This window comes from Propithecus coquereli, unplaced genomic scaffold (assembly GCF_000956105.1).
Source record: "Propithecus coquereli isolate 6110/MARCELLA unplaced genomic scaffold, Pcoq_1.0 Scaffold34, whole genome shotgun sequence".
NCBI lineage: Eukaryota > Metazoa > Chordata > Mammalia > Primates > Indriidae > Propithecus > Propithecus coquereli.
This window is the reverse complement of record NW_012149063.1, coordinates 6,871,175-6,880,781: the sequence shown is the minus strand read 5'-3', so window position 1 is coordinate 6,880,781 and position 9,607 is coordinate 6,871,175. Positions and strand designations below refer to the sequence as shown.

General features: G+C 34.7%; 1 protein-coding gene across 1 annotated transcript in view; it reads left to right on the top strand.

The window, feature by feature from the left end:
• Positions 1-9,607, top strand: part of OLA1 (Obg-like ATPase 1) — a 167,371-nt gene that overhangs the window by 65,237 nt on the left and 92,527 nt on the right. The gene's annotated exons all lie outside the window — the stretch shown is intronic.

Below are 9,607 nucleotides of genomic sequence, written 5' to 3'. Positions count from 1 at the left end.
AGCAACCTCAAACTCCTGGGCTCAAGCGATCCTACTGCCTCAGCCTCCCGAGTAGCTGGGACTACAGGCATGCGCCACCATGCCCAGCTAATTTTTTCTATATATATATTTTTAGTTGTCCAGATCATTTCTTTGTATTTTTTTAGTAGAGACGGGGTCTCACTCTTGCTCTGGCTGGTCTGGAACTCCTGACCTTGAGGGATCCACCCGCCTCGGCCTCCCAGAGTGCTAGGATTACAGGCGTGAGCCACCGCGCCCGGCCTGGAATTTCCTTCTTCACTTGCACAGAGTATAGCCTACTAGTTGGGAACAAGAGAGGAAGAAATGGGATCAAAGAATATACCTGTGTCCTTCCCCCTTAGCCTCATTTTTCCTATTGGTCATCTTGATCTGGAAGCCATAGTTAAATTTCCTATCTTTGGAGATATGAACATTTCTGGTAGTTTTAATGGGAAGATTTATTGAATATCCTTTTTTGAGTTCCATCTGGGGCCAGGACTGTGCTGGGCCTTTTATGTGAATCATCTCATTTAATCCTAAGAGAAAGTACCACTATTATCTATATTTTACAAATGAGGAAACTGAGATTTTGACATGCGTAACATCATCCAGCTTGTAAATGATAGTATCCAATCCAGATCAAAATCATTTTTCCTTTTTTATTTTTTGGTCCTCTAGTGACTATCACAGTGCCACTAGTTCTACATCAATGAGAAGAACCTAGTTATCAGGGGAATATGGTAGCTATTGGGTGTCCTTAACAGGTAGTATGGAGAGATAAAGGCCATTAATGCTATGTGATGAAATCAGATTTTCCAGCTAGGATTCTCTTTTCTTCAGCCCAGATCTTGTGCTCTCTCTTTTCCTCTTGTTTTTTTGCCCTAATGAATACTTCCTGAAATAGCTGAAGAAGGCCTTGAGAGACTACACTCTTCTCATCTCAGTTCAGCTCACCATTGTACATCTGATGGTTAGATTATCAAGTCTGACTTTACTATTGGCCAATTCATTCTGATGCCAGTGGCCTATTTTCTGCTTAGAGTCTTGATATGCCAACGCGCTGTAACTGATTATTTCTTCAGAACTGATACCATGAAATAAACTTGTTATGATTTTTCTGGCAATAAGTTATGTGCAGATATAGTAGTTATATTAGCAAACATTGACCTATTTTTCTTTTTTCGCTGAAGTCGTGTCCCATTTTATTAAGACATGTTTGGAGATTGGTATATGTATAGAGCCACTTAAGGGTGAAACTATTTTTAACATTTTATTAGCAGAGGCAGTACACACCTGCTTTGTAGTGAATTAAATTCTTTCACAAACAGTGGGATTCTAGCACGTATACAGAACTTTCAGTTTACCCCCCCACAATTAGATAAGCTGACAATTTTGTTGTCACCATCAAATAAACTCAAAGTATGTAACCTATTGTATGGCATTTTATAAACAAGATAAAAAGACATAGCCCTACCCTAAAGAAACCTCCTTGGGAAGGTTATTGACAATATGCTGAATTGAGGGATGAAGACAGTGGAATTTTTTTATTTGGGAGAAACAAAAATTATTTGTTTCTGATAATATGACTATAGTAATAAATTTGTATTGTAGATGAAGTGGCCCATCTCTGCTGGGTGTGTGCTCCCTCCCCAGAACCCCATTTACACCTCACAGAAATAGAAAGACAGTTAATTCTTTAGTGGTTATCTTTTCAGACTTTATGTGTTGTATAGATACCTGTACTTGTTTATATAGACACATAAAAATAAGAAACCAACCTCTACTTTCATGTTTTCTCATTTATAAGAAGATGAAGATAATTACGTTGTTAACTGGATTAAATACAAAGTCCTTAGAGTGTTCCTTGGCACATAGTAAGCATTCAGATATTACTTTATTTTAAACGATACAGGATAGCTTCTTATGTTTGTATTCTTTTTTTTTTGAGACAGAGTCTCGCTTTGTTGCCTGGGCTAGAGTGAGTGCCGTGGCGTCAGCCTAGCTCACAGCAACCTCAAACTCCTGGGCTCAAGCAATCCTTCTCCCTCAGCCTCCCGAGTAGCTGGAACTACAGGCATGTGCCACCATGCCCGGCTAATTTTTTCTCTTTCTATATATTTTTAGTTGTCCAGATCATTTCTTTCTATTTTTTAGTAGAGACGGGGATCTCGCTCTTGCTCGGGCTGGTCTGGAACTCCTGACCTTGAGCGATCCACCCACCTCGGCCTCCCAGAGTGCTAGGATTACAGGTGTGAGCCACCGCGCCCGGCCTGTATTCTTTTTTATAATCTGTTTTTAAAGAAATGTAATAGTTTTATGTCTTTGCATGCAATACATGTGGATCACTCTTACTCTTTTTAATGGTTGAGTAGCATTCTATCATAGGCACAGTTTACTTGAGTGTACAAAACAGACAAAAAAATCTGTGCCTTCAAATGTTTATTTTCTCAAGAGGGGAGATAATAAACAGGGTATTTAAAAAGTAAAGCATGTTGTGTATTAGGTGGTAATAAATGCTGAGGAGAAAAGTAGGGAAGGAGGGTAGTATAGTAAGTGTTGGGGGTGGGGTTTGCAGTTTTAAAGACTACAAGGGGAGATGCATCAGAAGTTAACATTTGAGTAAAGAACTGAAGGAGGCAAGGGAACAAATCATGTAAATATTTGTGAACAGAGGCAACAGCAAATGCTCGAAGCACAGTGGGACCTGGTGGTTTTGAGTTCTGTCATCCTACATTCCCCTGCATCATATACTTGACCTTTTGTCTTATGATAGAAGGTGAATTGTTGCTTCCAAGGCCACCCCCATCCACTCGCACATTAAATCTGCTTCTCTCTCTATCATACAGGATGATGTTCTTGCTGTCATGCCCTCTCTTTTCTGTTGCACATTTCCTTCTGGTTTATTTCCATGAATGAGCATGCAGACATGTGGTTATATCACTTGTCTTTAAAAAAAAAAAAAAAAAAAACCTAAACAAACCATAACAACAAATTCTCTTGGCTTTCATGTGCGTCTCCCCATCCCCCAGCTACTGTATTTCTCCATTCCCCTTCACAATAAAACTGAAAAGAGGTTGTCTCCACTTCACATTCCACTCCTTTTTTTTTTTTTTTTTTCAAATCTACTCCAGTGACGCTTTGCCCCCAGAAAAGCATTTAAAAATGATCTTGTTTAGGTCACCAATGACCTTCATGTTTCCAAAACCTCCTTTTCCATTATTTTCTCTGATTATTAGTAAATCATGTTTTTTAAAAATTATCTCTTTTACCCTACTTGAATGATGAGTGGGTGAACGATGCTACAAACCTCCTTGTACATATCTTCTATGCACAATTGTCCACTTGCCTGATTTTTTTCCACTCAAGATAAATTCCTAAAAGTACTAAAATTACTGAGTCAAAGGGTGTGCACATTTTTTGGGCTTTTGTTACTTGTTAGTAAGCAACCTCCTTAACCAAAACATGCTGTTAGTATTTGTTTAGTTTTAAAACTTTTATCGTGAATACCTCTTCTTAAAACAAATACTTTTCCTCCTTCCAACTTATGTCTTCTCCTAGATGGCCAGGATCAAAAGATGTATGCCAAAATTCCAGTGCAACTTGCAGTTACATACTTCAGTATTCTGTTAGGGCTAGGTACTCTAGTAGGAAAGGGTTCTCCTCAGGTTTTGTGTCCACAGGGCATTGGAGACTTAGAATATCACTGAAGCAGCATGACTATTTTTAGGAAAAAGATTTTAGCCATTATACTGCATCCTGCTGTCTTATTTGAGGAATAACACATTTGCTAGAGATGCTTTCCTTCAGATTGCTGCCCCAGTCAGAGGTCAAACACTGTGGTAGCTACACTTTTGCTATATAGATTGAAGAAATAGAGCACTAACACATACACATAACAAATTCGTACTTTGATTATATGGCTGGATTTCTGGTGCAGTACTTAAAGGTGAGTAGTCTGGTTTCACTTACATGTTCCCAGCATTTTGTAGTCAAAATGTAGATAAAGATATTGATAAAAATAAAAATGGATACAGTTTATAATTGTCTTACTGTTAGACTGAATGTAAAATCATTTTCCATGTAACTTAAATATAATACTTGTAACAAATTATATTTTAGTATGGAATCTTTAGATATTTTTTTTTACCTTCATTGAAATGTTTCTGCTAATGTTAATTAGCTAGTAACTGCTGTTTTCAGTGTGCTTCAATTACAGTATGTTGCTTGATTATATGTTATAAAATAAACTTAAGGTTATCCTAGGCTGTTAAACTGAGTAGTCGTATGTTAGCTTACAACCTAGGAGCGGATTTCTAGTAAATTTGGGAAGAAAGGGGGAAATAAAAGTGAAACATGAAGACATTGAGTTACATTCTATTTTATTATACTTTCTCATTAAATTAATTTGTTTATATTTCTGGTTCTAGTTATATGACTGGCAAGTGAGAAGTAAGTTTAGTTACTAGTCCAGAATGTTTCAGGAACATGGAATTTTTCAATTATAGCCATTGCTACTATCTAATAATTGATAGCAAACATTTATTAAGTGCCTACAGAGCAGTGACTGGATTCTGCAATCCCAGCTGAGGTGGGAGGATCACTTTAGGGCGGGAGGATCACTTGAGGCCAGGAGTTTGAAACCAGCCAGGGACAACATAGCTAGACCTCCTGCTCTAAAAAAAATTTAAAAAATTAGTCAGGCATGGTGGCCCTCCTGTGGTCTCAGCTACTCAGGAGGCTGAAGCAGGAAAAATGCTGGAGTCAGGCAGTTTGATATCAGTCTGGGCAATATAGCAAGACCCTGTCTCAAAAAAAAAAAAAATTGCCTACAATGTCAGACATAAAACCGTAAGGTCTGAGTTAGTAAAATTCATAATATATTTGTCCTTAAAAAGTTCGCAACTAAATGGGACATATAGACAAATTAGTTATAACTCACAATAAGTCAATAATTGAATTTACTGTGTAAGGGGCATGTAATTTTAGGAAATTTATTACGATATTGTTATCACCAATAGAATTGTCTATAAACCTTTATATGCTTATTCCACATGAGCTTTTGTCTATTTTCCAGATAATTGAGCAAAAATATTTATAGGTTCTATAATTGTTGATATTGAAGAGTTCTTTTTAAAGTGTTCCTAAGTTAATACAGGGTTTCCATAAATGAGCCTTTGGACTGATAAAGGTTTACGTTTGAATATCTAGCATATGGACCATGAAGTTTGGAATATTTAATAAACTCAACTCAGCTTTAATGAAAGAATGCTCATGCATGACTATTTTGAGAAGTTTCTGTTTATTTAAACTTTGATTATGGAACTAGTAGCCAATCATTTCTCACATTGTTGTCAAACTATAACCATAAAATTATAGTTTGAGAATTTGGGGTATTAGAGGATTTCATTAGCAAGTTTTTTTTTCAGATTTTCTTGGTTATGTTTTTACCTCTGGATATGAGTAAAATAAGCTACTTACAGTTAAAGAAAATACATACATGCATGTGTATAATTTTCTGTTCATTATCCTTTTAACTTAAGCATTATCCTTAGTTAAAATTTCTACTCACATTTACTTTTCTTTTTTTTTTGTTTTTTTTCTGTGATATTTTGCTGTAGCATTTACTTTTCTTTTTATATCTAAGATAGTTTTAATATAAGTTTAGTAGCTCAGATCATAAACCAAACCAATTCAAAATTAGGCAAGTAAGGTGTAATGTAGCATCTTTCTTGCTATACTCAATTCCTTTTGGGTGGAAGTGAAACTTTTGAAAATAAAAAGTAATATTACTTAGGGGCAAAGTTTAATTTTATATTGAAATAATTGTTAAATTATTTTTTCTTTGAAAATTTGTACTTAGTTTTCAGAAGTCAGTTTATCTAGTTTGTATAAGTTTTTTGGAACTAGTTCTAAACATAAAATAATTTTGTTATCGTCTCATTTTATGATTAGACATTTAAACCAAACATAAAGCTTAGGTTAAAAATAGTGAACAGAGAATAACATACATCCTGTATACTTGATTTGAAATGTACTTAGTTCACAGGGCCATATAAAGACAACTTAAGTTAGCTGACACAATTTATGTAGAAAGTAATAATTTGATCATGTGAAGTGTGTGTATGTCTGTATCTCCGTGGGTTTGTCTTCAGGGAGTAAAGTCTATTAAAATTTTTTCTTGGCTGGGCACAGTGGCTCATGCCTGTAATCCCAGTGCTTTGGGAGGCAGAGGTGGGAGGATCATCTGAGGCCAAGAGTTTGAGATCAGCCTGGGTAACATAGCGAGGCCCGTATTTACAAAAAAAATTTTTGAAAAATTAGTGGGGCCTGGTGATGCATGCCTGTAAATCCCAGCTACTCAGGAGGCTGAGACAGAATTGCTTGAGCTCAGGAGTTTGAGGCTGCAGTGAGCTATGATCATGCCACTGCACTCCAACCTGAGTAACAGAATGAGACCCTGCCTCTTAAAAAAATTTTTTTTGCTTTCTTGCTCATAAATTAATTAAATTTAGATGTTACTTCTCCAAAGCACTGAGGCTTTGAACTGATGTTTATTTATAGTGTTCTCTTGTGAAAGGAGGTGGACTCATAAGTTAAAATTGTCTTATTTTACCACTGTTTATTTTGATTTAATTTATTCTTAAAGTTAGTTTAGTTCTTCTAGGAAACTGTACTTTGACTTAATGAACAATAGAAAATAGGTATTTTTTATTTCTGCATAGGCTTCTAATATGCCACTAAACATCTATAATAAATACCTAAATAAATACCTATATTTGGCTAATACCTAAAATATTAAAAGTTATTTAATGAAGTTATTACACACAGTTAAACCTTCAAGTATAAAAGAGTTTGGATAAATAACTTACACCTGCAGTTCAGTAACAATTTGAAATGTACAGGCTTTTTATGTAGTTGAATCCAGTATTTTAAAAATAGAGTTAGTATATTTAGAAATCATTAGATCTTTAGTTGAATTAGGGAAAAGTCAACAACTTTTTATAAATTAAGACCTTTTTTTTTAAAGAGCTGTCCTTTCCTTTTAATTGATACTAATTTTCTGAGGAGTTGATATTAATTTTCTGATTAATCATGTTAGGCTGTGCCTGAAAAAATTTAAGAAATCCAAATGTACTGGATTTCATTAAACTGACTAACTATATCAAAAGTCTATTGCCTTTTGCTTAAGGTTTTTGGCTTTTGCAGCAGAGAATAATACTGCTCTTAAATTTGATTTATGCTAACTTTTAAGAAACATATTTGTTCCAAGCAGTCTAAGAAGTGCAGAGATTCATGTCAATATTCAGAATTCATATTTTCCTTGAACAGAAGGTTGTGATAAAATGGTACATGGTGTGTTTTCATTGCCTGTTGAAAGACTTTCATGCAGTTAAAATAAGCATTTTGATGGTGGTTGAATTAAGAGTTTTTGTCAGTCTCTTCTCATCATGGATGATTAGACTAAAACGTCTGCTTGTCTTGACTTGAGATCACCACAGCTTCAGATAACATGCTTTGTGATTGAAGGTCGAAATATTTTGAATTCTAATAGGCTGCCAGATGAATTGCTTGAAATAGACTGTAAAATTTCAAGGCTTCCTTTTCCATCTGCTGTGAAAAGAACCATTGGGAATGGTTGAGCTTGATGATCATAGAATTACTGGATGGTGATTCTAAAACCCTCAAAGGGAAGTTGCTATGGAGATCTAGTTCCAAACTGTGAAATGATTCACCTTTGAAAGGCTGCAGGGTCTGAGAAGCTGAACACATCATTGTTCAGGTGGTCATTGGTTAGGAAATTGCTGGTGCCTGTGTAATCAGCACTCCTGTGGTAGTTAACGATCTAAAAAGGTTTGTTCTGAATGATGTGGGACAACAGCAATGTGCATAAGATGGCTTCTCTCAATCATGGTTTGCTCAGCCTGGTGCTTGTAAAAATACAGCAAACTAAATAGCACAGAAATGAACTGCTTTATTGGTGAAATCTTCTGAAAACAAAATTTTCCATTGATGAGTCTGACATCTAAAATAAAATGGTTCCTTTTGAAAATAAAGTTTTTACAGAAACCTGCATCGTTTTCTTTGTTTCAAACTCTCTACTCCCACCCCCACTTTTTGTGATAAGAAGCTCCGGATCTCTCTGTATCTAAGGCCTTACTTACTATAGTGAAATGTTCAACTTTTAATATCCTTATTACTATGTCAACAGCTTTCTTGCATAACCACAGGGTCACCTGAGAAGGAATTTAGAAAAGTCCCTAATCATGGAGACTGTGTCTAGGAAAGTCCCCATATCATTAGGAATAGAATATAATTAACCCCGTATAGCAAATTGTTGGCCTCAAATTGTTTTTCATTATACATATTTATGACATATATTTTAAATTGATATTTTTTCAATTTTTTTCTTCTACTCTTTTTATAAAATCAGCTTTCACTTTTATTTCTAGAACCTGAGACCAAAATAATTTTTGAAATTCGTTTGATAGAAAATCATTGTAAACTGCTGTTCTCCCATATTAAGATTTCAAAATAGGTGAAATTCAATCTTAATTTTATAAGAGCCTATAATGTTGAGCTTCACTAATCAAGTAGGAAGCCTTATCAAAAATAATTCGTATATATTAAGTTTCTCTCTTAATGTTTCTGCCAAACATTAAGGTATAATATACATGTAACAAAATCATGCATTCTTAGTGTACAATTTGATGAATTTTGTTTATTATATACAATCATGTGTCTACTATCACAATCAAAATACACTGTCTTCATCAGCCTAAAATGTTTCCTTATATCCTTTTGCAGTTGATCCTCTCCCCCCAACCCATATCCTCAGGCAACCACTGATATGCTGTCATCATAGTTTTATCATTTTAGAATTTCATGTAGTATCATATAGTATATAGTTTTTTGTGTTTGACTTTTTTTTTTTCCCTAGCGCAATGTTTTTGAGATTCATCCATATTGTGTCCATTAATATTTTGTATCGTATTGCTTTGTGGCCTTTAATACTGTGGTTATATCACAATTTACTTATCCATTCATTAGTTGATGGACATTTGAATTGTTTCTAGTTTCACTGTTATGAATATTTGTATACAAGTATTCGTATGGACATATGTTCCCATTTCTTTTGGGTAAATACCTGGAAGTGGGATTGCTGAAGCATATGGTAAATGTGTGTTTAGTTTATAAGATACTGCTATACTGTTTGCCAAAGTGACTGTAACATTTTGATTCCTCACCAGCAGTATATTAATATGAGTTCCAATTCCTCTACATCCTCCCTAACACTTGATATTGTCAGTTGTTTAAACTTTAAACATTCTCGAGAATATTCCATTGTGGCTTTAATTTCTATTTTCTGGGTAATTAGTGATGAGCATCTGTTCATGTGCTTACTTCCTGTCTGTGTATCTTTTTTGGTGAAGTATCTATTCAAATCTTTTGCCCATTTTTAATTGAATTGTTTGTCGTAATTTGAGCTTAAAGAGTTCTTTATATATTCTGGTTATAAGTCCTCTGTCAAGTATGTTATATGAAATTTTCTCATAGTCTGAGGCTTACTTTTTTATTTCCTTTATTGTGTCTTTTTTTTTTTTTTTTT